Raw genomic sequence first — 13,743 nt, 5'->3', positions numbered from 1 at the left:
ATACCATACAATGTAATGCGTTATAACGTAATACCATATACCGTAATACGTTATAACGTTATACCATATAGCGTAATGCGTTATAACGTTATACCATATAACGTAATACGTTATAACGTTATACCATATTACGTCATACGTTATAACGTTATTCCATATAACGTAATACGTTATGACGTTATACCATAAAACGTAATGCGATATGACGTTATATTATATAACGCAATACGTTAAAACGTTATACCATATAACGCAATAGGTTATAACGTTATACCATATAACGTAATACGTTAAAACGTTATACCATATACCGTAATACGTGATAACGTTATACCATAAGACGTTATACCATACAACGTAATGCGTTATAACGTAATACCATATAACGTAATACGTTATAACGTTACACCATATAACGGAATACGTTATAATGTTATACCATATAACGTAATACGTTATGACGTTATACCATATAACGTAATGCGTTATGACGTTATACCATATAACGCAATACGTTTTAACGTTATACCATATAACGCAATACGTTATAACGTTATACCATATAACGTAATACGTTATAACGTTATACCATATACCGTAATACGTGATAACGTTATACCATATGACGTTATACCATATAACCTAATGCGTTATAACGTAATACCATATAACGTAATACGTTATAACGTTATACCATATAACGTAGTACGTTATAACGTTATACCATATAACGTAATATGTTATGACGTTATACCATATAACGCAATACGTTATAACGTTATACCATATAGCGTAATGCGTTATAACGTTATACCATATGACGTAATACGTTATAACTTTATACCATATAACGTAATACGTTATGACGTTATACCATATAACGTAATGCGTTATGACGTTATACCATATAACGCAATACGTTATAACGTTATACCATATAACGCAATACGTTATAACGTTATACCATATAACGTCATACGTTATAACGTTATTCCATATAACGTAATACGTTATGACGTTATACCATAAAACGTAATGCGATATGACGTTATATTATATAACGCAATACGTTAAAACGTTATACCATATAACGCAATAGGTTATAACGTAATACCATATAACGTAATACGTTATAACGTTACACCATATAACGTAATACGTTATAACGTAATACCATATAACGTTATACGTTATAACGTTATACCATATGGCGTAATACGTTATAATGTTATACCATATAACGTAATACGTTATGACGTTATACCATATAACGTAGTACGTTATAACGTTATACCATATAACGTAATACGTTATGACGTTATACCATATAGCGTAATGCGTTATAACGTTATACCATATAACGTAATACGTTGTGAGGTAATAACATATAACGTAATACGTTATAACGTTATACCATATACCGTAATACGTGATAACGTTATACCATACGACGTTATACCATATGACGTTATACCATACAAAGTAATGCGCTATAACGTAATACCATATAACGTAATACGTTATAACGTTACACCATATAACGGAATACGTTATAATGTTATACCATATAACGTAATACGTTATGACGTTATACCATATAACGTAATGCGTTATGACGTTATACCATATAACGCAATACGTTTTAACGTTATACCATATAACGCAATACGTTATAACGTTATACCATATAACGTAATACGTTATAACGTTATACCATATACCGTAATACGTGATAACGTTATACCATATGACGTTATACCATATAACCTAATGCGTTATAACGTAATACCATATAACGTAATACGTTATAACGTTATACCATATAACGTAGTACGTTATAACGTTATACCATATAACGTAATATGTTATGACGTTATACCATATAACGCAATACGTTATAACGTTATACCATATAACGCAATACGTTATGACGTTATACCATACAATGTAATGCGTTATAACGTAATACCATATAACGTAATACGTTATAACGTTATACCATATAGCGTAATACGTTATGACGTTATACCATATAGCGTAATACGTTATAACGTTATACCATATAGCGTAATACGTTATGATGTTATACCATATAGCGTAATACGTTATGACGTTATACCATATAACGTAATACGTTATAACGTTATACCATATACCGTAATACGTGATAACGTTATATCATATGACGTTATACCATACAACGTAATGCGTTATAACGTAATACCATATAACGTAATACGTTATAACGTTACACCATATAACGTAATACGTTATAACGTAATACCATATAACGTTATACGTTATAACGTTATACCATATGGCGTAATACGTTATAATGTTATACCATATAGCGTAATACGTTATGACGTTATACCATATAACGCAGTACGTTATAACGTTATACCATATAACGTAATACGTTATGACGTTATACCATATAGCGTAATGCGTTATAACGTTATACCATATAACGTAATACGTTGTGAGGTAATAACATATAACGTAATACGTTATAACGTTATACCATATACCGTAATACGTGATAACGTTATACCATATGACGTTATACCATACAAAGTAATGCGCTATAACGTAATACCATATAACGTAATACGTTATAACGTTACACCATATAACGGAATACGTTATAATGTTATACCATATAACGTAATACGTTATGACGTTATACCATATAACGTAATGCGTTATGACGTTATACCATATAACGCAATACGTTTTAACGTTATACCATATAACGCAATACGTTATAACGTTATACCATATAACGTAATACGTTATAACGTTATACCATATACCGTAATACGTGATAACGTTATACCATATGACGTTATACCATATAACCTAATGCGTTATAACGTAATACCATATAACGTAATACGTTATAACGTTATACCATATAACGTAGTACGTTATAACATTATACCACATAACGTAATATGTTATGACGTTATACCATATAACGCAATACGTTATAACGTTATACCATATAACGCAATACGTTATGACGTTATACCATACAATGTAATGCGTTATAACGTAATACCATATAACGTAATACGTTATAACGTTATACCATATAGCGTAATACGTTATGACGTTATACCATATAGCGTAATACGTTATGACGTTATACCATATAACGTAATACGTTATAGCGTTATACCATATAACGTCATACGTTATAACGTTATTCCATATAACGTAATACGTTATGACGTTATACCATATAACGTCATACGTTATAACGTTATTCCATATAACGTAATACGTTATAATGTTATACCATATAACGTAATACGTTGTGACGTTATGCCATATAGCGTAATACGTTATGACGTTATACCATATAACGCAATACGTTATAACGTTATACCATATAACGCAATACGTTATAACGTTATTCCATATAACGTAATACGTTATAATTTTATACCATATAACGTAATACGTTATGACGTTATACCATATAACGTAATGCGATATGACGTTATACTATATAACGCAATACGTTAAAACGTTATACCATATAACGCAATAGGTTATAACGTTATGCCATATAACGTAATACGTTATAACGTTATTCCATATAACGTAATACGTTATAATGTTATACCATATAACGTAATACATTATGACGTTGTACCATATAGCGTAATACGTTGTGACGTTATGCCATATAGCGTAATACGTTATGACGTTATACCATATAACGTCATACGTTATAACGTTATTCCATATAACGTAATACGTTATAACGTTATACCATATAGCGTAATGCGTTATAACGTTATACCATATAACGTAATACGTTATAACGTTATACCATATAACGTCATACGTTATAACGTTATTCCATATAACGTAATACGTTATAATGTTATACCATATAACGTAATACATTATGACGTTGTACCATATAGCGTAATACGTTGTGACGTTATGCCATATAGCGTAATACGTTATGACGTTATACCATATAACACAATACGTTATAACGTTATACCATATAACGTAATACGTTGTGAGGTAATAACATATAACGTAATACGTTATAACGTTATACCATATACCGTAATACGTGATAACGTTACACCATATGACGTTATACCATACAAAGTAATGCGCTATAACGTAATACCATATAACGTAATACGTTATAACGTTACACCATATAACGGAATACGTTATAATGTTATACCATATAACGTAATACGTTATGACGTTATACCATATAACGTAATACGTTATAATGTTATACCATATAGCGTAATACGTTATGACGTTATACCATATAACGTAGTACGTTATAACGTTATACCATATAACGTAATACGTTATGACGTTATACCATATAGCGTAATGCGTTATAACGTTATACCATATAACGTAATACGTTGTGAGGTAATAACATATAACGTAATACGTTATAACGTTATACCATATACCGTAATACGTGATAACGTTATACCATATGACGTTATACCATACAAAGTAATGCGCTATAACGTAATACCATATAACGTAATACGTTATAACGTTACACCATATAACGGAATACGTTATAATGTTATACCATATAACGTAATACGTTATGACGTTATACCATATAACGTAATGCGTTATAACGTTATACCATATAACGCAATACGTTATAACGTTATACCATATAACGTAATACGTTATAACGTTATACCATATAGCGTAATGCGTTATAACGTTATACCATATAACGTAATACGTTATAACGTTATACCATATAACGTAATACGTTATAATGTTATACCATATAACGTAATACATTATGACGTTGTACCATATAGCGTAATACGTTGTGACGTTATGCCATATAGCGTAATACGTTATGACGTTATACCATATAGCGTAATACGTTATAACGTTATACCATATAGCGTAATACGTTATGATGTTATACCATATAGCGTAATACGTTATGACGTTATACCATATAACGTAATACGTTATAACGTTATACCATATACCGTAATACGTGATAACGTTATATCATATGACGTTATACCATACAACGTAATGCGTTATAACGTAATACCATATAACGTAATACGTTATAACGTTACACCATATAACGTAATACGTTATAACGTAATACCATATAACGTTATACGTTATAACGTTATACCATATGGCGTAATACGTTATAATGTTATACCATATAGCGTAATACGTTATGACGTTATACCATATAACGTAGTACGTTATAACGTTATACCATATAACGTAATACGTTATGACGTTATACCATATAGCGTAATGCGTTATAACGTTATACCATATAACGTAATACGTTGTGAGGTAATAACATATAACGTAATACGTTATAACGTTATACCATATACCGTAATACGTGATAACGTTATACCATATGACGTTATACCATACAAAGTAATGCGCTATAACGTAATACCATATAACGTAATACGTTATAACGTTACACCATATAACGGAATACGTTATAATGTTATACCATATAACGTAATACGTTATGACGTTATACCATATAACGTAATGCGTTATGACGTTATACCATATAACGCAATACGTTTTAACGTTATACCATATAACGCAATACGTTATAACGTTATACCATATAACGTAATACGTTATAACGTTATACCATATACCGTAATACGTGATAACGTTATACCATATGACGTTATACCATATAACCTAATGCGTTATAACGTAATACCATATAACGTAATACGTTATAACGTTATACCATATAACGTAGTACGTTATAACATTATACCACATAACGTAATATGTTATGACGTTATACCATATAACGCAATACGTTATAACGTTATACCATATAACGCAATACGTTATGACGTTATACCATACAATGTAATGCGTTATAACGTAATACCATATAACGTAATACGTTATAACGTTATACCATATAGCGTAATACGTTATGACGTTATACCATATAGCGTAATACGTTATGACGTTATACCATATAACGTAATACGTTATAGCGTTATACCATATAACGTCATACGTTATAACGTTATTCCATATAACGTAATACGTTATGACGTTATACCATATAACGTCATACGTTATAACGTTATTCCATATAACGTAATACGTTATAATGTTATACCATATAACGTAATACGTTGTGACGTTATGCCATATAGCGTAATACGTTATGACGTTATACCATATAACGCAATACGTTATAACGTTATACCATATAACGCAATACGTTATAACGTTATTCCATATAACGTAATACGTTATAATTTTATACCATATAACGTAATACGTTATGACGTTATACCATATAACGTAATGCGATATGACGTTATACTATATAACGCAATACGTTAAAACGTTATACCATATAACGCAATAGGTTATAACGTTATGCCATATAACGTAATACGTTATAACGTTATTCCATATAACGTAATACGTTATAATGTTATACCATATAACGTAATACATTATGACGTTGTACCATATAGCGTAATACGTTGTGACGTTATGCCATATAGCGTAATACGTTATGACGTTATACCATATAACGTCATACGTTATAACGTTATTCCATATAACGTAATACGTTATAACGTTATACCATATAGCGTAATGCGTTATAACGTTATACCATATAACGTAATACGTTATAACGTTATACCATATAACGTCATACGTTATAACGTTATTCCATATAACGTAATACGTTATAATGTTATACCATATAACGTAATACATTATGACGTTGTACCATATAGCGTAATACGTTGTGACGTTATGCCATATAGCGTAATACGTTATGACGTTATACCATATAACACAATACGTTATAACGTTATACCATATAACGTAATACGTTGTGAGGTAATAACATATAACGTAATACGTTATAACGTTATACCATATACCGTAATACGTGATAACGTTACACCATATGACGTTATACCATACAAAGTAATGCGCTATAACGTAATACCATATAACGTAATACGTTATAACGTTACACCATATAACGGAATACGTTATAATGTTATACCATATAACGTAATACGTTATGACGTTATACCATATAACGTAATGCGTTATGACGTTATACCATATAACGCAATACGTTTTAACGTTATACCATATAACGCAATACGTTATAACGTTATACCATATAACGTAATACGTTATAACGTTATACCATATACCGTAATACGTGATAACGTTATACCATATGACGTTATACCATATAACCTAATGCGTTATAACGTAATACCATATAGCGTAATGCGTTAAAACGTTATACCATATAACGCAATAGGTTATAACGTTATACCATATAACGTAATACGTTAAAACGTTATACCATATACCGTAATACGTGATAACGTTATACCATATGACGTAATACGTTGTGAAGTAATACCATATAACGTAATACGTTATAACGTTATACCATATACCGTAATGCGTGATAACGTTATACCATATACCGTAATGCGTGATAACGTTATACCATATGACGTTATACCATACAACGTAATGCGTTATAACGTAATACCATATAACGTAATACGTTATAACGTTATACCATATAGCGTAATGCGTTATAACGTTATACCATATAACGTAATACGTTATAACTTTATACCATATAACGTAATACGTTATGACGTTATACCATATAACGTAATGCGTTATGACGTTATACCATATAACGCAATACGTTATAACGTTATACCATATAACGTAATACGTTATAACGTTATACCATATACCGTAATGCGTGATAACGTTATACCATATGACGTTATACCATACAACGTAATGCGTTATAACGTAATACCATATAACGTAATACGTTATAACGTTATACCATATGGCGTAATGCGTTATAACGTTATACCATATAACGTAATACGTTATAACTTTATACCATATAACGTAATACGTTATGACGTTATACCATATAACGTAATGCGTTATGACGTTATACCATATAACGCAATACGTTATAACGTTATACCATATAACGCAATACGTTATAACGTTATACCATATAACGTAATACGTTGTGAAGTAATACCATATAACGTAATACGTTATAACGTTATACCATATAGCGTAATGCGTTATGACGTTATACCATATAACGTAGTACGTTAAAACGTTATACCATATACCGTAATACGTGATAACGTTATATCATATGACGTTATACCATACAACGTAATGCGTTATAACGTAATACCATATAACGTAATCCGTTATAACGTTACACCATATAACGTAATACGTTATAACGTAATACCATATAACGCAATACGTTTTAACGTTATACCATATAATGCAATACGTTATAACGTTATACCATATAACGTAATACGTTATAACGTTATACCATATACCGTAATACGTGATAACGTTATACCATATGACGTTATACCATATAACCTAATACGTTATGACGTTATACCATATAACGTAATGCGTTATGACGTTATACCATATAACGCAATACGTTATAACGTTATACCATATAACGCAATACGTTATAACGTTATACCATATAACGTAATACGTTGTGACGTAATACCATATAACGTAATACGTTATAACGTTATACCATATAGCGTAATGCGTTAAAACGTTATACCATATAACGTAATACGTTATGACGTTATACCATATAACGTAGTACGTTATAACGTTATACCATATAACGTAATATGTTATGACGTTATACCATATAACGCAATACGTTATAACGTTATACCATATAACGCAATACGTCATGACGTTATACCATACAATGTAATGCGTTATAACGTAATACCATATAACGTAATACGTTATAACGTTATACCATATAGCGTAATGCGTTATAACGTTATACCATATAACGTAATACGTTATAACTTTATACCATATAACGTAATACGTTATGACGTTATACCATATAACGTAATGCGTTATGACGTTATACCATATAACGCAATACGTTATAACGTTATACCATAAAACGCAATGCGTTATAACGTTATACCATATAACGTAATACGTTGTGACGTAATACCATATAACGTAATACGTTATAACGTTATACCATATAGCGTAATGCGTTAAAACGTTATACCATATAACGTAATACGTTATGACGTTATACCATATAACGTAATGCGTTATGACGTTATACCATATAACGCAATACGTTATAACGTTATACCATATAACGCAATACGTTATAACGTTATACCATATAACGTAATACGTTGTGAGGTAATAACATATAACGTAATACGTTATAACGTAATACCATATAACGTAATACGTTATAACGTTATACCATATAGCGTAATACGTTATAATGTTATACCATATAACGTAATACGTTATGACGTTATACCATATAACGTAGTACGTTATAACGTTATACCATATAACGTAATACGTTATGACGTTATACCATATAGCGTAATGCGTTATAACGTTATACCATATAACGTAATACGTTGTGAGGTAATAACATATAACGTAATACGTTATAACGTTATACCATATACTGGAATACGTGATAACGTTATACCATATGACGTTATACCATACAACGTAATGCGTTATAACGTAATACCATATAACGTAATACGTTATAACGTTACACCATATAACGGAATACGTTATAATGTTATACCATATAACGTAATACGTTATGACGTTATACCATATAACGTAATGCGTTATGACGTTATACCATATAACGCAATACGTTATAACGTTATACCATATAACGCCATACGTTATAACGTTATACCATATAACGTAATACGTTATAACGTTACACCATATACCGTAATACGTGATAACGTTATACCATATGACGTTATACCATACAACCTAATGCGTTATAACGTAATACCATATAACGTAATAAGTTATAACGTTATACCATATAACGTAATACGTTATAACGTTATACCATATACCGTAATACGTGATAACGTTATACCATATGACGTTATACCATACAACGTAATGCGTTATAACGTAATACCATATAACGTAATACGTTATAACGTTATACCATATAGCGTAATGCGTTATAACGTTATACCATATGACGTAATACGTTATAACTTTATACCATATAACGTAATACGTTATGACGTTATACCATATAACGTAATGCGTTATGACGTTATACCATATAACGCAATACGTTATAACGTTATACCATATAACGCAATACGTTATGACGTTATACCATACAATGTAATGCGTTATAACGTAATACCATATAACGTAATACGTTATAACGTTATACCATATAGCGTAATGCGTTATAACGTTATACCATATAACGTAATAAGTTATAACGTTATACCATATTACGTCATACGTTATAACGTTATTCCATATAACGTAATACGTTATGACGTTATACCATAAAACGTAATGCGATATGACGTTATATTATATAACGCAATACGTTAAAACGTTATACCATATAACGCAATAGGTTATAACGTTATACCATATAACGTAATACGTTAAAACGTTATACCATATACCGTAATACGTGATAACGTTATACCATAAGACGTTATACCATACAACGTAATGCGTTATAACGTAATGCCATATAACGTAATACGTTATAACGTTACACCATATAACGGAATACGTTAAAACGTTATACCATATACCGTAATACGTGATAACGTTATACCATAAGACGTTATACCATACAACGTAATGCGTTATAACGTTATACCATATAGCGTAATGCGTTATAACGTTATACCATATGACGTAATACGTTATAACTTTATACCATATAACGTAATACGTTATGACGTTATACCATATAACGTAATGCGTTATGACGTTATACCATATAACGCAATACGTTATAACGTTATACCATATAACGCAATACGTTATAACGTTATACCATATAACGTCATACGTTATAACGTTATTCCATATAACGTAATACGTTATGACGTTATACCATAAAACGTAATGCGATATGACGTTATATTATATAACGCAATACGTTAAAACGTTATACCATATAACGCAATAGGTTATAACGTAATACCATATAACGTAATACGTTATAACGTTACACCATATAACGTAATACGTTATAACGTAATACCATATAACGTTATACGTTATAACGTTATACCATATGGCGTAATACGTTATAATGTTATACCATATAACGTAATACGTTATGACGTTATACCATATAACGTAGTACGTTATAACGTTATACCATATAACGTAATACGTTATGACGTTATACCATATAGCGTAATGCGTTATAACGTTATACCATATAACGTAATACGTTGTGAGGTAATAACATATAACGTAATACGTTATAACGTTATACCATATACCGTAATACGTGATAACGTTATACCATATGACGTTATACCATACAAAGTAATGCGCTATAACGTAATACCATATAACGTAATACGTTATAACGTTACACCATATAACGGAATACGTTATAATGTTATACCATATAACGTAATACGTTATGACGTTATACCATATAACGTAATGCGTTATGACGTTATACCATATAACGCAATACGTTTTAACGTTATACCATATAACGCAATACGTTATAACGTTATACCATATAACGTAATACGTTATAACGTTATACCATATACCGTAATACGTGATAACGTTATACCATATGACGTTATACCATATAACCTAATGCGTTATAACGTAATACCATATAACGTAATACGTTATAACGTTATACCATATAACGTAGTACGTTATAACGTTATACCATATAACGTAATATGTTATGACGTTATACCATATAACGCAATACGTTATAACGTTATACCATATAACGCAATACGTTATGACGTTATACCATACAATGTAATGCGTTATAACGTAATACCATATAACGTAATACGTTATAACGTTATACCATATAGCGTAATACGTTATGACGTTATACCATATAGCGTAATACGTTATGACGTTATACAATATAACGTAATACGTTATAGCGTTATACCATATAACGTCATACGTTATAACGTTATTCCATATAACGTAATACGTTATGACGTTATACCATATAACGTCATACGTTATAACGTTATTCCATATAACGTAATACGTTATAATGTTATACCATATAACGTAATACGTTGTGACGTTATGACATATAGCGTAATACGTTATGACGTTATACCATATAACGCAATACGTTATAACGTTATACCATATAACGCAATACGTTATAACGTTATTCCATATAACGTAATACGTTATAATGTTATACCATATAACGTAATACGTTATGACGTTATACCATATAACGTAATGCGATATGACGTTATACTATATAACGCAATACGTTAAAACGTTATACCATATAACGCAATAGGTTATAACGTTATGCCATATAACGTAATACGTTATAACGTTATACCATATACCGTAATACGTGATAACGTTATACCATATGACGTTATACCATACAACGTAATGCGTTATAACGTAATACCATATAACGTAATACGTTATAACGTTATACCATATAGCGTAATGCGTTATAACGTTATACCATATAACGTAATACGTTATAACGTTATACCATATAACGTCATACGTTATAACGTTATTCCATATAACGTAATACGTTATAATGTTATACCATATAACGTAATACTTTATGACGTTGTACCATATAGCGTAATACGTTGTGACGTTATGCCATATAGCGTAATACGTTATGACGTTATACCATATAACGCAATACGTTATAACGTTATACCATATAACGTAATACGTTGTGAGGTAATAACATATAACGTAATACGTTATAACGTTATACCATATACCGTAATACGTGATAACGTTATACCATATGACGTTATACCATACAAAGTAATGCGCTATAACGTAATACCATATAACGTAATACGTTATAACGTTACACCATATAACGGAATACGTTATAATGTTATACCTTATAACGTAATACGTTATGACGTTATACCATATAACGTAATGCGTTATGACGTTATACCATATAACGCAATACGTTTTAACGTTATACCATATAACGCAATACGTTATAACGTTATACCATATAACGTAATACGTTATAACGTTATACCATATACCGTAATACGTGATAACGTTATACCATATGACGTTATACCATATAACCTAATGCGTTATAACGTAATACCATATAACGTAATACGTTATAACGTTATACCATATAACGTAATACGTTATAACGTTATACCATATACCGTAATACGTGATAACGTTATACCATATGACGTTATACCATACAACGTAATGCGTTATAACGTAATACCATATAACGTAATACGTTATAACGTTATACCATATAGCGTAATGCGTTATAACGTTATACCATATAACGTAATACGTTATAACTTTATACCATATAACGTAATACGTTATGACGTTACACCATATAACGTAATGCGTTATGACGTTATACCATATAACGCAATACGTTATAACGTTATACCATATAACGCAATACGTTATAACGTTATACCATATAACGTAATACGTTGTGACGTAATACCATATAACGTAATACGTTATAACGTTATCCATATAGCGTAATGCGTTAAAACGTTATACCATATAACGCAATAGGTTATAACGTTATAC

The sequence above is a fragment of the Bombus vancouverensis genome, chromosome 4 (genome assembly GCF_051014615.1).
Source record: "Bombus vancouverensis nearcticus chromosome 4, iyBomVanc1_principal, whole genome shotgun sequence".
In the NCBI taxonomy this organism is placed as follows: Eukaryota; Metazoa; Arthropoda; class Insecta; order Hymenoptera; family Apidae; genus Bombus; species Bombus vancouverensis.
Note: the sequence above shows the minus strand (reverse complement) of the source record.